This window comes from Sciurus vulgaris (assembly GCF_902686455.1).
Source record: "Sciurus vulgaris genome assembly, chromosome: 3".
Lineage (NCBI taxonomy): Eukaryota > Metazoa > Chordata > Mammalia > Rodentia > Sciuridae > Sciurus > Sciurus vulgaris.
This window is the reverse complement of record NC_136463.1, coordinates 176,477,414-176,490,363: the sequence shown is the minus strand read 5'-3', so window position 1 is coordinate 176,490,363 and position 12,950 is coordinate 176,477,414. Positions and strand designations below refer to the sequence as shown.

Genomic DNA, 12,950 nt, shown 5'->3' with positions numbered 1-12,950 from the left:
GAACACTTTATTTTCTCAATTTTTGAGGATAGACAAGGAGCACTTCAATAATCGAAGGCAGTCTTCAAACATGAACTAGGATGCTCTCAGTGTTTATGAATCACATCTTCCTGTGTACTTGTCTACATGCAAAATGTACTTTGTGCTGTTGGGGGCTCTGGGGACATCCAGGAGGACAGAGATGAGAAGTCTGGAAATGCGGCTAAAAATTCTAAGTAAGGAGTTTCTAGATCTATCACTTTTGTAAGTTAATTGACTTCTTTAAGCTCCAGTTTCCACATTAAAAAGAAATTTTAAAAATAAACGGTTATCGAAATTCACTTATGTTTTGAAAATTCAGTTACAAAATGCATATGTGTTCAATAAACATGATCATAACTATTAGAAACACACTTATCAGATGCTTTTCCAAATTCTTAACTGTACAAGGATGACGGTTAATAACTCCTTGATAAAAATGATTTTATTTTTAAAGGTAGGTGAGTAGCCTATTTAGTACAATTCGACTTCCTTAAACATGTATATGCAAATGGAGGCCAAGACAGAACTTAATTCTTTTCCCCACCAGCCAAACACTTGTGGTGAGACCACTAATCCATTGTCTCCCATTGTCCACCTCTGGAAAACAAGAGCACTGGGTCCTGTGGAGAATAAAACTCTTTCCATCTCCCATTTCCATCTTGCACTCCACCTTTCTGGCAAAAGGATATATTCTAGGCAACTGATCTATGAATGAATAGATTCAAGTCCTCACTAAAGAAAAGCAAACCTCATGTTAATTGTTGAATTCATTTAAACTACCATTTGATGGAGTAAGAATCCACAGTCCAAGCAGGATTGTAAATCTCTTCATCCCAGAAAAAAAATGTATATTTCTGGCTGAGATGGGCATTGAGTAAAGCGTGTTCTAAACCCCCAAGACCGGCTGTAGTGTGAGTTGGATATTAAACCAAGTCCACTTATGCTCCGCGGAGACAAGCATTTTACAAAGGTTTGTCTTCAGCACCCACTTTCTAAGTTGGCATCATAGGAGACCCTACTTGATAAGAGGCAAAAGGGGCATCTCCTCCGGGTAGCATCTAGATATATCTTAGTATGAAGAATTTGTCCTTCTAGACCTCTAAACACTGATGGAGTAGCAAGGACAAAGTGGGTGAGCTTGAAGGGGAACATTGCATTTTGATGGGAAGCTCTTTTAAATGAACCAGGATGTGCCTGCAACCATTTTCGCTCAAAGCAAATTTGATTTTAGTCCCACCTCCCTACACTCATGGTGCACTGGTTAAAAACTGGTTATCTGTGGCCTTCATTTTTTGTAATGCACTGTACTGATATATCCAAAGAGTACAGTGCTGTTTGTGTTTCTTAGAATTTGTGGCCATCATTTACAATTCACATCAGGGACTCTTCTGAGAAAGGACCTAAAATGACCAAGTCAGAATCTCCAAAAAATCCTGAGACAACTTTGCAACCTCATTTTATGCCTTCCTCCTCCACTTCAGTGTTCTGCATTCAAGAGACAATCCTTTTGTTTAATTTTTAGATTAAAACAAGGTCATTCTTATAAAAGGTACAGATATTGGCTTAAATTCAACTGGATGACTAATTGGTCAGCTTTATCTTATTCTATTCTTTCACTTTGATACTTATATCCAATGGACCACACCCTTCACAAAGATGACTTTGTTCCATTTCCCAAACTAATAAATTACACTCAACTAGCAAAGATGCATTTTAACTGGTGGAATTCTTACCATATTCTAAACACTAAGCATTTAACTTCGAACTGAGTCAATAACCTTATTATTTTCTTTTTTGCAAATCCATAAATACTTCTTTCCTATTCTTAATGTAGAGCTGAAAGTAACATATAATTATTCCCACAAAAATAAAACTACCCATTTCATACACATGTGGAACATAAACTAAGTGTGTCTGAATGGAATCCATGGAAACATAAAAAAAATGAAATTCCTTCCTTTCTTCTCCTTCTGTAGCTACTACTTCCATCCAGGGGCTACAAAAACCTAAGGTACTCTATGATCCTTAGTGCTAAAGTGAAAAAAAAATAGGAAGCATTTTTTGAGAAATATGTACATAAAAATGAATTTAACAAAGAACATGTATTTGTGTGGTGTATTCCCTTTGTCAATTAAGGTATACACTGAGTGTAGTCTTAATTTACAGAACATGGTAATAACTCAGGTCAAGCTTGAGTTTCCCCATGACAGAAGGTTTTTGATACGGTAGAGAAAAAATGTCCAAAAAGAGTCAGATAAATATTCAGTATGCCAGCTTTCCTCTCATATACATTTAAGCATTTTTTTCCATTTGCTTAAAATTCTGAGCAAATCCTCCATTAGTGTAATATCATGCATTTTGATATCAACGTTCAGTTCCATAAGGATGGATGTAAATGGATGTGTCCACTGACTTGTCAGGCATAGCCTTACTGTGAACCTTTTATTTTTATTTACCAAGAGTAGAATTCTGTACATATTTTCATCTGAATTCACTAATCATTAACTTCCTGATATGGTTCCTTTTTTCTTCTTTATATGTTTACCCATAATTTCTGAAATAAAGTTGTTTGCCATCTGAAACTTTGATCTCTCATGATATAAAGTAATGAGAACGCCCTTAACCTGGATATTTGCCACCTATACTGTGTGCTAGGGAAGAAAAAGCTCTGGCTTGGGAGTGAATTGCTCCCTGATACTTAGAGTTCCATAAGAAGCTTTTTGAATTTTAGGCCACAGTTAACGCCGTAAGATAATCTTGGGGCTAGAATAAGGTACAGTTTATTTTTCTGCTATTATTATTATATTTGATAAGCGTGAAAAACATAATAAGTACAAGGGAATACATTTCCTGATGAAGGGTTTGACTTTCCATCTTCACTTCAAATTTATGTTTTCATTTCATTTGCAGATGGGAAAGTTTTCTCGTCTCTTTATATATTTCTGCAGTTTTTTGAACACCTGTCTTAATGCTGTATGGAAGATATCAGAATCTGAGTTATTAAAATTTGATTTTCCCGCCCACTCTTATCATTGCCTCTTCCCTGAGATAGAGAATCCTATTTTTCCTATTAGTATTGATCCAGGAAAAGTTTCCCAAGGCAATTTTGACTAATTTTGTTGTTGTTTAGCAGAAGAGAAGACTCTTTTACATTTTGTGCATGCACGCAGATCAATTTGAAAACACATTGTGAGTGAACATTTAAGTATTTAAGTAATCAGGCTTCATATGCATATGTAAAATGTATTTGCACACTGCTATCTAAAATTTGCTGACTTCACATAGTGGGACCAAATCAACAGACTAGATAGATAGTCCAGCAATAATCCATAACCTGTGTAAATCACATCAAAATTGTTTTTATGATACACTCTTATAAAACATTAGTGCTATAATTCCATGTTGATTATGCTCAAAATCCTTTCTCAACTCCACACATGGTCACGCTCTTTTTCTTATTCTCAATGTCATCAAAATGCAGCTGTTCTGCCCGAAATGGGAAACGTTGAAGTTACAACCAAGAAAGCTTGCTGAGGAACTACAAAGGCACTGATTGCTTTTTTCTCAGAAAGCAAATTACTTTGCAGTGAGTTCTCTACTATCTCCCTTTCCCAAATGGGCAAAATGGGCATAAAGCATGTAAATGGAGCCGCATCACAAATCGGATATCCCCCCAACTTCCAGATTGTCATGGCCTGCTGCTGGTCTAAAGGGATTGCACAGTTCCACTAATACAGGGGCTCGTGCAGAGTGCTCCTGGCTGAGGGACTTTTGGAAGCCTTGGGCCAATTGATTCCAGACGCTTACAAGGCAGTATTTGCAAAGTAGATACAGTCCGTTGTATAAATTGCTGACTGGAGCTACAGCAGAAACCATTTAATTGCATTGGAAATCTGTGATTGATTGATTGATTTCAAACAATAGTCAACCATCTTTTCTCTGGGATCTTCACACCTCTTCTCCCTCTAAACTTAAATACTTCAAGTTCTTGGACTTCCCTTTAGTCCCTTGCAAAGTTGTAATATTTTCCCTTGGGTTCATTTTCACTGATTTTCTGAACTGCTTATGTCCCTCCCCGAGTCCATGTCTGCCCAGTGGGATAGCATATGTTGCACTTTCCACAGAGAAACAAAGTAACTTCTGTGTGTATGTTTTCTCATTAATTTATACAGTTAACACTTAGCAATATAATATAATAAAATAAATTGGAGTGCTGGCTAAAACATTAAATATTAGGAAAAGAGTTAATGTTTACTTTTGCTTTCTATTCATTATTCCACACTACTTGGTTATAAATTCTTGGATGTTAAAATGACTAAAACTATATCATGTAAACTTTTCAAATGGATTATACTTTTAAAAAAAACTACATTTATTAAAAATTAGTTCTACAAAACCAAAACAACTTTAAGATTTCCAAATGAGAATAGAGAGTGTTTTTTTATGTAACAATTCTTCCAGCTATGAAACACCTGCATTTTTTGTATTCACAATATCACTAGGTAGTTGGAAAAATTAGAATGGAAACACTTGAACAAAATAAGTTAACGTACTCAATAAGACCTAAAGTTCTGCAGAAAATAATTTATTTGGATAAAAGTAATGACAGCTTCCTGATCCTGATTGAAAATATGTTTCTCAAGGAGGTTTAGAACTGATCAGTCAGGAAGAAGCAGTTTCAGTTTGGTGTGTGTCTGGTAGTTTGTTTTTTTTTTTTTGTGGTGGTGTGTCTCCTCTGAGAATGTAAAATTGCTGGCACAAATGTGCTAAGAGATTGTTGTAAAATATTTATGGTATGGAACAGTGGATAAAGAGCTAGCATGCACAACTTGAATGCCAATTAATACCCTGGAAAATATTTTCAATGCTTTTAATAATTCAACATGGCTTATTTTACTAATGAAAATCTCGTTTAACCATTTCCATGGTAATGTAACTATGTGGGAAAAGGAGTAAAAATAGGCTGAGGCTCACTGGATGCCTTCACTGTGGCTTTATTTCTGCTCCACCTAATAAAACATGCAAACTTCAGCATTAAGTATCCCTAACTAAAACCCGTTCCATTTCATAACCAGGTTGCTGGATCTATTTCGTGGTGGATTCAATCAGCATGCTTAGAGAATCTGAAAAATGAGATACATACCAAAATTTAAGTCCCCAGGGAGAGCTAAGTGCAATAATCAGAAGGTGACTTCTGTGTGTCAGAGCCCTCTCACGGCTGATCTCAGGGCAGTTCTGAAGGAGTAATCCAGCACCATAAGAGACAGACTTGTAGTTCAGCTCAGTTTTTCTTCAATTAAAGTGCATTGTGTCTGGATGGGGAAAGTGTCGAATCCCAGATTCTTCATCACTAGAGATCAGAGCATTCTTGATGTTCTTCCTATCATATAAAATGGCCTTTAAAGTTTGCTAGGAAGATGCAGTGGCAGAAGACAGGTGCTGGCTTCCTTACATCGACATTCGGAGAAAAGAGGGCATAGCTAATGGGTGGGGATGAGCACACAGCCCCTCTCCTTCCAGGTCCAGCCGGGAAGAAATTGGACGATTTTACCCACTTTGCTACACAGATGATTACAAGATGCGAAGCAATTACCAGGCTGGCTAAGGTCCCTCATTTGATTATATTCTGTAAAGACAAAAATAAATGAAAACAAAAATCAGAAACATCCTTTCTAAATGTCTCCTTTCGGCCAAAAAGATGCTCTTTCTCATTGCCACTTACATACAGAAGGGTTGGAGCAGCCTATCTTGTGGCAACGTCCCTCCCCCGTGACAACCCGCACTCTCTCTCTCTCTCTCTCTCTCCACTCCCTCCCTCCCTGCCCGACTCCCTCCCTTCCCGCTTCTCTCTCTCCTCTCCAGCTGCCTTAGTCTGTTGATGCTGCTGCTGATTAATCAGGGATTCTGAAACAAAGAACCTACCTTCTGAAATAAGCGGTAATCTCTCTCCTCTGCTTCTGCAATCCGTCTGCACTGAACAGCGAAGCTGCCCGCATCCTAGCACCTTGGATAGTTCCTGCTCCCTAGGCCCATTGGAAAAGGTAGAAGAAGCAACTGAAGAAATGACAAGAAACCCGAAAGCAGCATCGTTCTACTTTGGATTTCGGCTCCCTGGGGGCTCCCATCCTCATTAAAGGCCTCACATCTAGGCAACAGAACCTCTCTCTTTTATCTAACTGAGCTGGAGTCTGATTACTAAATAATAAAATGAGTAGAGGGCAAAGAAACCCCCTCATTTATATCCACGGGAGCACTCATGCAATCTTCATGGTGGAGAACAATATGAATCCATCAAAAAATACTGTCCTTAGTACAGAGGATGCTTAAGTTAAAAGCTTTTCACCCCTGGCGGGGCTAATAAAAGGGAGCAACAACTTAAGGGAACATTGGGATCTCAGTTTGAGACCCTTGTTTGATGTCAATTTTGCCTCCACCCGCCCTGCGCAGCCCAGCCATGCACACAATCACTGCTGACGTACTTCAGGCTGCTGCTTGGGGAAAGAGGGGAGGAGCCTGGTAACCTCATCAAAACAGCTTCATGCCACCTGCTCCCGTGGCAGGAGAGCAAAACTCGCCTGCTTGGGAAGAACATGCTCAGCGACACACGGGGAACAAAGGTCTCGCTCAGAGCACACCTTTATTTTACTAAAATAAGAGGCAAAATTATTATTGCCCGTGTGCCATGAACCCCTATAGACTCACTGCAGAAATCATTTGAAGTCATTCTATTTTACTACTGTTCCCAAACACTCTTCTCAATCTGTTCTTAATATCTTACTGAATATTTACATATAACTCAGACCATACCCACAGCTTACATGTGTGTGCATGTGTCTGTACATATATATACACATATGTACATACAGATATTATATATACACATATATAATACATGCACACATATAATGTATATGTAATATATACACACACATATAATACACACACACACACACATACACTGTGTTGAGTCCAAATTTTTTATCTAGCCTGCTTTTCCTCAGAAAAAATAAAAAATACAAATTTTTAAAATATGTTAAGCTTGCGCTATGGTAAACAATAAGCCATAGGTTATGCTTAATAATAATTTTAAGAGGAAAATGGACTTACTATTCAGTTGTGACCTGTACATTTTCCTCTTCATTTTTCCCCCCAACATTTCTCATTGTAAATAACCTTTACCTCTAAGCTGATTTTCCCAGGAGATAGATATCTAGATTCATATCCAATTTCTTAGAAAAAAAAATATGTTCGGTATTTAAAGTAATTTTTCATGCATCGACTGACCCTAAAAATAATAAACTAAAGTTTGTTCTCCTAATTCTTAAATGCCATCCGGGACTATGCTACGATGTTGTAGACTTTGTTTCTGTAACTTGTAAGTGTTGTGGTGGGTCGTAAAATCAGCTCATTGCAATACGATCATGTTTCTGATTTCATGTGGTTTAAAGGGAATCCATGGAGCTCTTCACTTCTTTCCAGGTCTTGGGCATCTGGCTGTGGTAGGGGCAGGACGTCTGCTTAATGTTCTAAATTACCCTGGAAGATTAGACTGATGAAAAGAAGGAAGGAAAACAGAACTGGGAAAGAGAAGAGACCCCATTGCTCACTCTTCCTCCCCTGTGCTCTTTCTCTCCTCTCTCTCTTCCCCTCTCTCTCCCACTTCTCATCTCCCTCTCTCAGGTCCTAAAACCTTAGCACATTGTAGAAAATTGCCTCAAGTTCCACTTCTAATCTAGCAGCAGCTCCCCTACTGTGATCACGGGGTTTACTAATGGATCATTCTTTCTGGTACTGGAGTGTTCTTATAAAAGTTGTCTTTCAGCACATGACCAAAGGTGGGAAAGATTCTTTATATGGAAATTATATAACAGACTTTCAGGAAGTGAGAATATTTTATCATGACTAGTCGTTGTATCAAGACTGAATGACTGTATTTGGATAAGCGAGTGGGGAGCCCACCTCCACATATGAGGAAATAATAGCCAGGTAAATAAAATGGCTGCTTCCAGCCTCACACCCATCGGCTGCCCAGGGTTAGGAGCCTCGCTCTCTGTGTGGACTGCGTACCTTCTTTTGTGCACCAGAACAGATCAAACAGTGAGGCGAGGTTGACATATAGCTTCTAAGGTTAAAAATAACCTGCCATTATTGTACCACGAAAAAATGCCAAAAATATACAAGGATTTTCATCCCCCCAAACAGGTAAATAGCTGCTTATGATAATAGCTACTGCTGGAAGTGGAATATTTTCAACTTTAGAAAACAACATGACGTTTCCTCCCATTTCTTCCTTTTTTCTTCCCTTTCTCCCTCCCCCCTCACTTCCTTCCTTTCCTCCCTGACTCTCTTTTTCTCCACCTCCCCATCCCTATATCATAGAATAGGACTTGGGAATCACCACATCACTTTCTGAGTCCAACACTCTTCCGTTCCAGGCCTCAGTGTCTGCTAATTGGACAGTTTCTTCTTTGGAGACATACTAGTCTATGGGAGTTAGTTTATGGCACCTTTGAGTATTGATGTCCAGAACCACTTCTTTAGATCTCACTGAACAAAACAGAAAAGTATGTAAAACCAAATTCAGACCCTACTTCTACCCATTCCAATACTACATAAAGAAAAATTCACTGGACTAAATTGAAGTTGAAATTCCTTATATTAAGAAAGGTATACACTCTGAACAGCAGTATGGAGATTCCTCAGAAAACTCGGACCCAGTTATCCCACTCCTCAGACCCACCATTTGACCCAGTTATCCCACTCCTCAGCATATATCAAAGTTCTTAAAATCACCATTCTGTAGTGACGCAGCCACATCAATGTTTATAGCAGCTCAATTCACAATAACTGAACTATGGAACCAACGTAGGTGCCCTTCAACAAATGAATGGGCAAAGAGAATGTGGTACATATACACAATGGAATATTACTCAGCCATAAAGAAGAATGAAATTATGGCATTTGCCAGTAAATGGATGGAACTTGAGACTCTCACGCTAAGTGAAGTAAGCCAATTCCAAAAATCCAAAGGCCAAATGTTCTCTCTAATATGTGGATACTAACACACAAAACGTGGTAGGGAGAATAGAAGTTCATTGGATTAGACAGGAAGAATGAAGGGAAAGAAGTGTGGATGGAACAAGAAAGATAATAGAATAATTCAGACATAACTTTACTGTCTTCATACATAAATATACAACCAATGTAACTCCACATCAGGGACAACCACAGAATGGAAAGTCATACTCTATGTATGTATAAAATGTTAAAATACATTTTATTGTCATATATATCTAAAAAGATAAAAGTAAAAGAAATAGAATAAAATTATAAATGGTCCAGTACATTCAGATTATATGTTGGTCAACATAATGACTCCGGTGTCCATAGAATACCAGTCATTGAGAGGTAGCATGACTTGATATGTCTCTCAAAGCTCTCAAGTCAGGGTAGAATTTAGCTTTTTCTGTTATACAGACATAATGAGTTGACACTTTTAGGGTTAAATAGGTCCATTCTGTGAAGGCAGAGAAGGAGAGGCACAGTCCTGACGTGCTCCTTATTCTATACATTACCAGGTGGTAAGGAATGCTTTTTGTATAAAAGTGATGCAGATGAGAACTGTAAGGATTGACAGGAGCAATCTAGTTGCCTATATGTTAAAGTGTTTATTCAAAAACATCAAGAGTTCCTCTCTGAAGTCATGTCATAATTTATAAAAAAGGTCTTTTTAGTTTTTTTACCCCGTGATCTGTAGTCTTTCTATTATTCATTCCACAGTTAGCTTAGGGAGGTGACCCCTTTGTTATAATGAAATTATTCCACTAGGGAAAGAGCTGATCTCCTTCCCATCCAATCAGGATTTCTAAGCATTCTGGTAACAGCATGAGATGAAAGTCGTGGTAGAATGGGAACCATATGCTGCTCATGATTTCTCCCTGTGACAACGAGATGTTACACAGATAACTTGGGGTCATGTAGCAGCAGATGCCAGTTAGGGTGCTCCAAGATCCAAGCTACTCAGTGTGTGAACAACAACAACAACAAAAAAGATTTAAGGTTTAATGATATACAAAAACTACATTTATAGTGTCAATGGAGCAAACTGAGCATAAAAAGAATATTCTCATGGCAAGAAGCTTGTGAATAGATCCAACCACTTCTTTTTTGTTTTGTCCAGCAATATTTTCCTGTGAATATTTCATAAATAGTATAAATATATTTATCTCTATACTCAAAAATAATAAAATACTGTTTAAAAAAAGATTTAGACATCCGAGGAATCAGACACCCCCCATTCCAACCAACCATTGAGTTTCTTTGAATGGATGATATCCACTCAAGTTCTGAAAATCATCTTTCTTACCCTGGTACCATCCTAATTTATATACTCAAAAGCAGGTGTCCGTTCTCTGTTGTGAAATATGCAGTGAATAATTAAAAACAGTCGTGAGAATTCTTTCATAGGTTGCTCGACAAGGCTGTTTCATTTTTCACATGTACTTGTTAGACACTCCTTAAGGACAGGAATTCTTCCTTTATATTCCCTGGGTCCCTGCATAGTGACTGCCTCTAGCCAGTGCTAGGGATTTGTTGAATGAATGCATGACTGAAGGTCCCAACAGTTGGCATGTCTTGCATAAATAGAAAATTCAAAGTACCTGTAATGAATATAAAAAATGAAATCACGAATGAAAAATTTAAAGTAGCAGTAGCCAAACTAGGGCACATTCATGCATGCCTGTAATCCCGATGACTCAGGAGGCTGAGGCAGGAGGATCATAAGTTCGAAGTCAGCCTCAGCAACTTAGTGAGGCCCTAAGCAACTTAGTAAGATCCTGTCTTTAAATAAAATATAAAAAATGGCTGAGGATATTGCTAGGTGGTTAAATGCCCCAGGATTCAATCCCTGATTTAAAAAAAAAAAAAAAATATGATAAACTAAATCCTTGAAAAGGGATTCTATAAGTTTTCTACCTGAAAAGTTCAACATAACCAGTTTAAAACTGAGTAAAAATAATAAGATAATTTTATAAGAAGTTCAACTACATATACGAACATGAGGAGCTGATGTCTAGAAACAATAAAATTCTTTTGAAATACTGTCTTAGCTCAGTGGTCTGTAACAAAACACCACAGCCTAGGTGATTTATCCAGTTCTCCAGGTTGGCAAATTCAAAGTCAGGGTGCTGGTGGCTTTGGTTTTGATGAGAGTTCCCTTCCCCGTTTGTGGTTGTCTTCTGGTTATGCCTCCTGGTTATAGCTCACCTGATGGAGAGAGGAAGAGAGAGAAACGGCAAATATCACATTTTAGGATTTGGGTTTCCATATGTGAATTTTGGGGAACACATACAGTTCATAACAGACAAAAAGGTATGGGAAAATAGAAGAATTTCTTCTTCTAGATTAGAATCAATTCTTGCATGATTCCTTAGTAAGTTCACTATTAGTGAATCTAATTCCAATTTAAATAAGCTTGATGTTGATGGAACTTGAAAAGCTATTGGCAACACATATCCCTAACTAAATATTAAAATATCCTGCAAATCTACATTGATTTTATTCCAGTATAGCACAAGACTTGACTGGATCAATAGAAGAGGTTAAAAAGTTGAAGAAAAGCATATATGGATAGTTAGCACATGATAAACATACATATCAATATGTAACAAAGTTAAATAAACAGAAACGTATGTGTATGCACATAAAAAATTTTTGCAATTTCTCACACACAAATAAATCTAGACACTTGCAACTCAAAGTGTGGTTGTAAAACTCACAGCACCAACCTTATCTGGGGACTTGTTAAACATGCAGAAATTCAGGTCCCCATGCATACTGCCTCAGTCCATTGAGGATGTCACAACAAGATAGCATATAGCCTGGATGGCGGCAACAATTGAGATTGACTTCTCACAGTTCTAGAGGGTGAAGTCTGAAATCAGGGTGCTAGCATGGTTGGGTTCTGGTGAAGGCCTTCGCTGTGGTTCCTCGAATGGAAGAGAAAGAGGTGGGAGAAATGGAGATGAAAGAACTTTGACCTAATTGCCTCCCGAAGTCCCATCTCCAGATGCCATCGTATTAGAATTTCAACATAGGAACCAGGGGGAGGGCACAAACATGTAGTCCATTCATCATTTGCATCAGGATCTGTGGTTTAACATAAGTGAGATGATTTTGTTGTCTATTTCAAAAGAAGCACTTTCAAAAACATTTTTCTGTGATGACGGAATACAATAGCCACTCATTACCCATGGTTATCGAACACTTTAACTTGTAGTTAGTGCAACTGAGGAACTAAATTTTAAATTTTGTTTTATTTTAATTTAATCATAAAATCTATATGTGAGTAATAAAAAATGAAATTCTAATGTTTTGAAATATTTGTATCTAAAAACATTAATTTAATGTATAAATATAAATAAATATATACATACATATCAAATATATAAAAGTGCAAAATATTTAAATGGAGAAACATTTATAAAGCTAACATTTAAATCAAAACTTGGAAGTTATTTGCAGTATGGTATATATCACAGCTAAGTAGTTGCATGTGCTTGTATTATTAAAAAAGAAAAAAATTGTCAAATAAGAAATTATCCCACTTGGAATACTAGAGTTTTCCACGTATTGTATTGTTTTCCTTCTTATTTCAAGGACTTCTCCTTCTTGGTCACATTTTTCAACTTTGAGTTCTACATGTTGGAATGACCTAGATCTCAGATCTGGCACCCTGTCCCTTCTGTCTGAATTCTCTTCCTGATGCCTCCGTCTGAAAAAGGAAACCAATCCATGCACTCGTTATTACAATGAGACTGCTTTGTTTGCAAATAATCCCCACCAACCACTTATCTTGTTTATACATCCATATGGCCACACTTGTATATTGAATACACATATTTTACTACTGTTTTAGTTTCTTCAGT

The 12,950-nt window shown here is 37.4% G+C and overlaps 1 protein-coding gene across 1 annotated transcript in view; it reads right to left on the bottom strand.

The window, feature by feature from the left end:
* The window catches only part of NYAP2 (neuronal tyrosine-phosphorylated phosphoinositide-3-kinase adaptor 2), a 251,203-nt gene extending 245,010 nt beyond the window's left edge, over positions 1 to 6,193 (bottom strand). Inside the window, 2 exon segments of the mRNA XM_079133635.1 lie at positions 5,165 to 5,647; positions 5,944 to 6,193. The gene's annotated coding sequence lies outside the window, so the exon portion shown is untranslated.
* Positions 6,194 to 12,950: the final 6,757 nt, after the last annotated feature.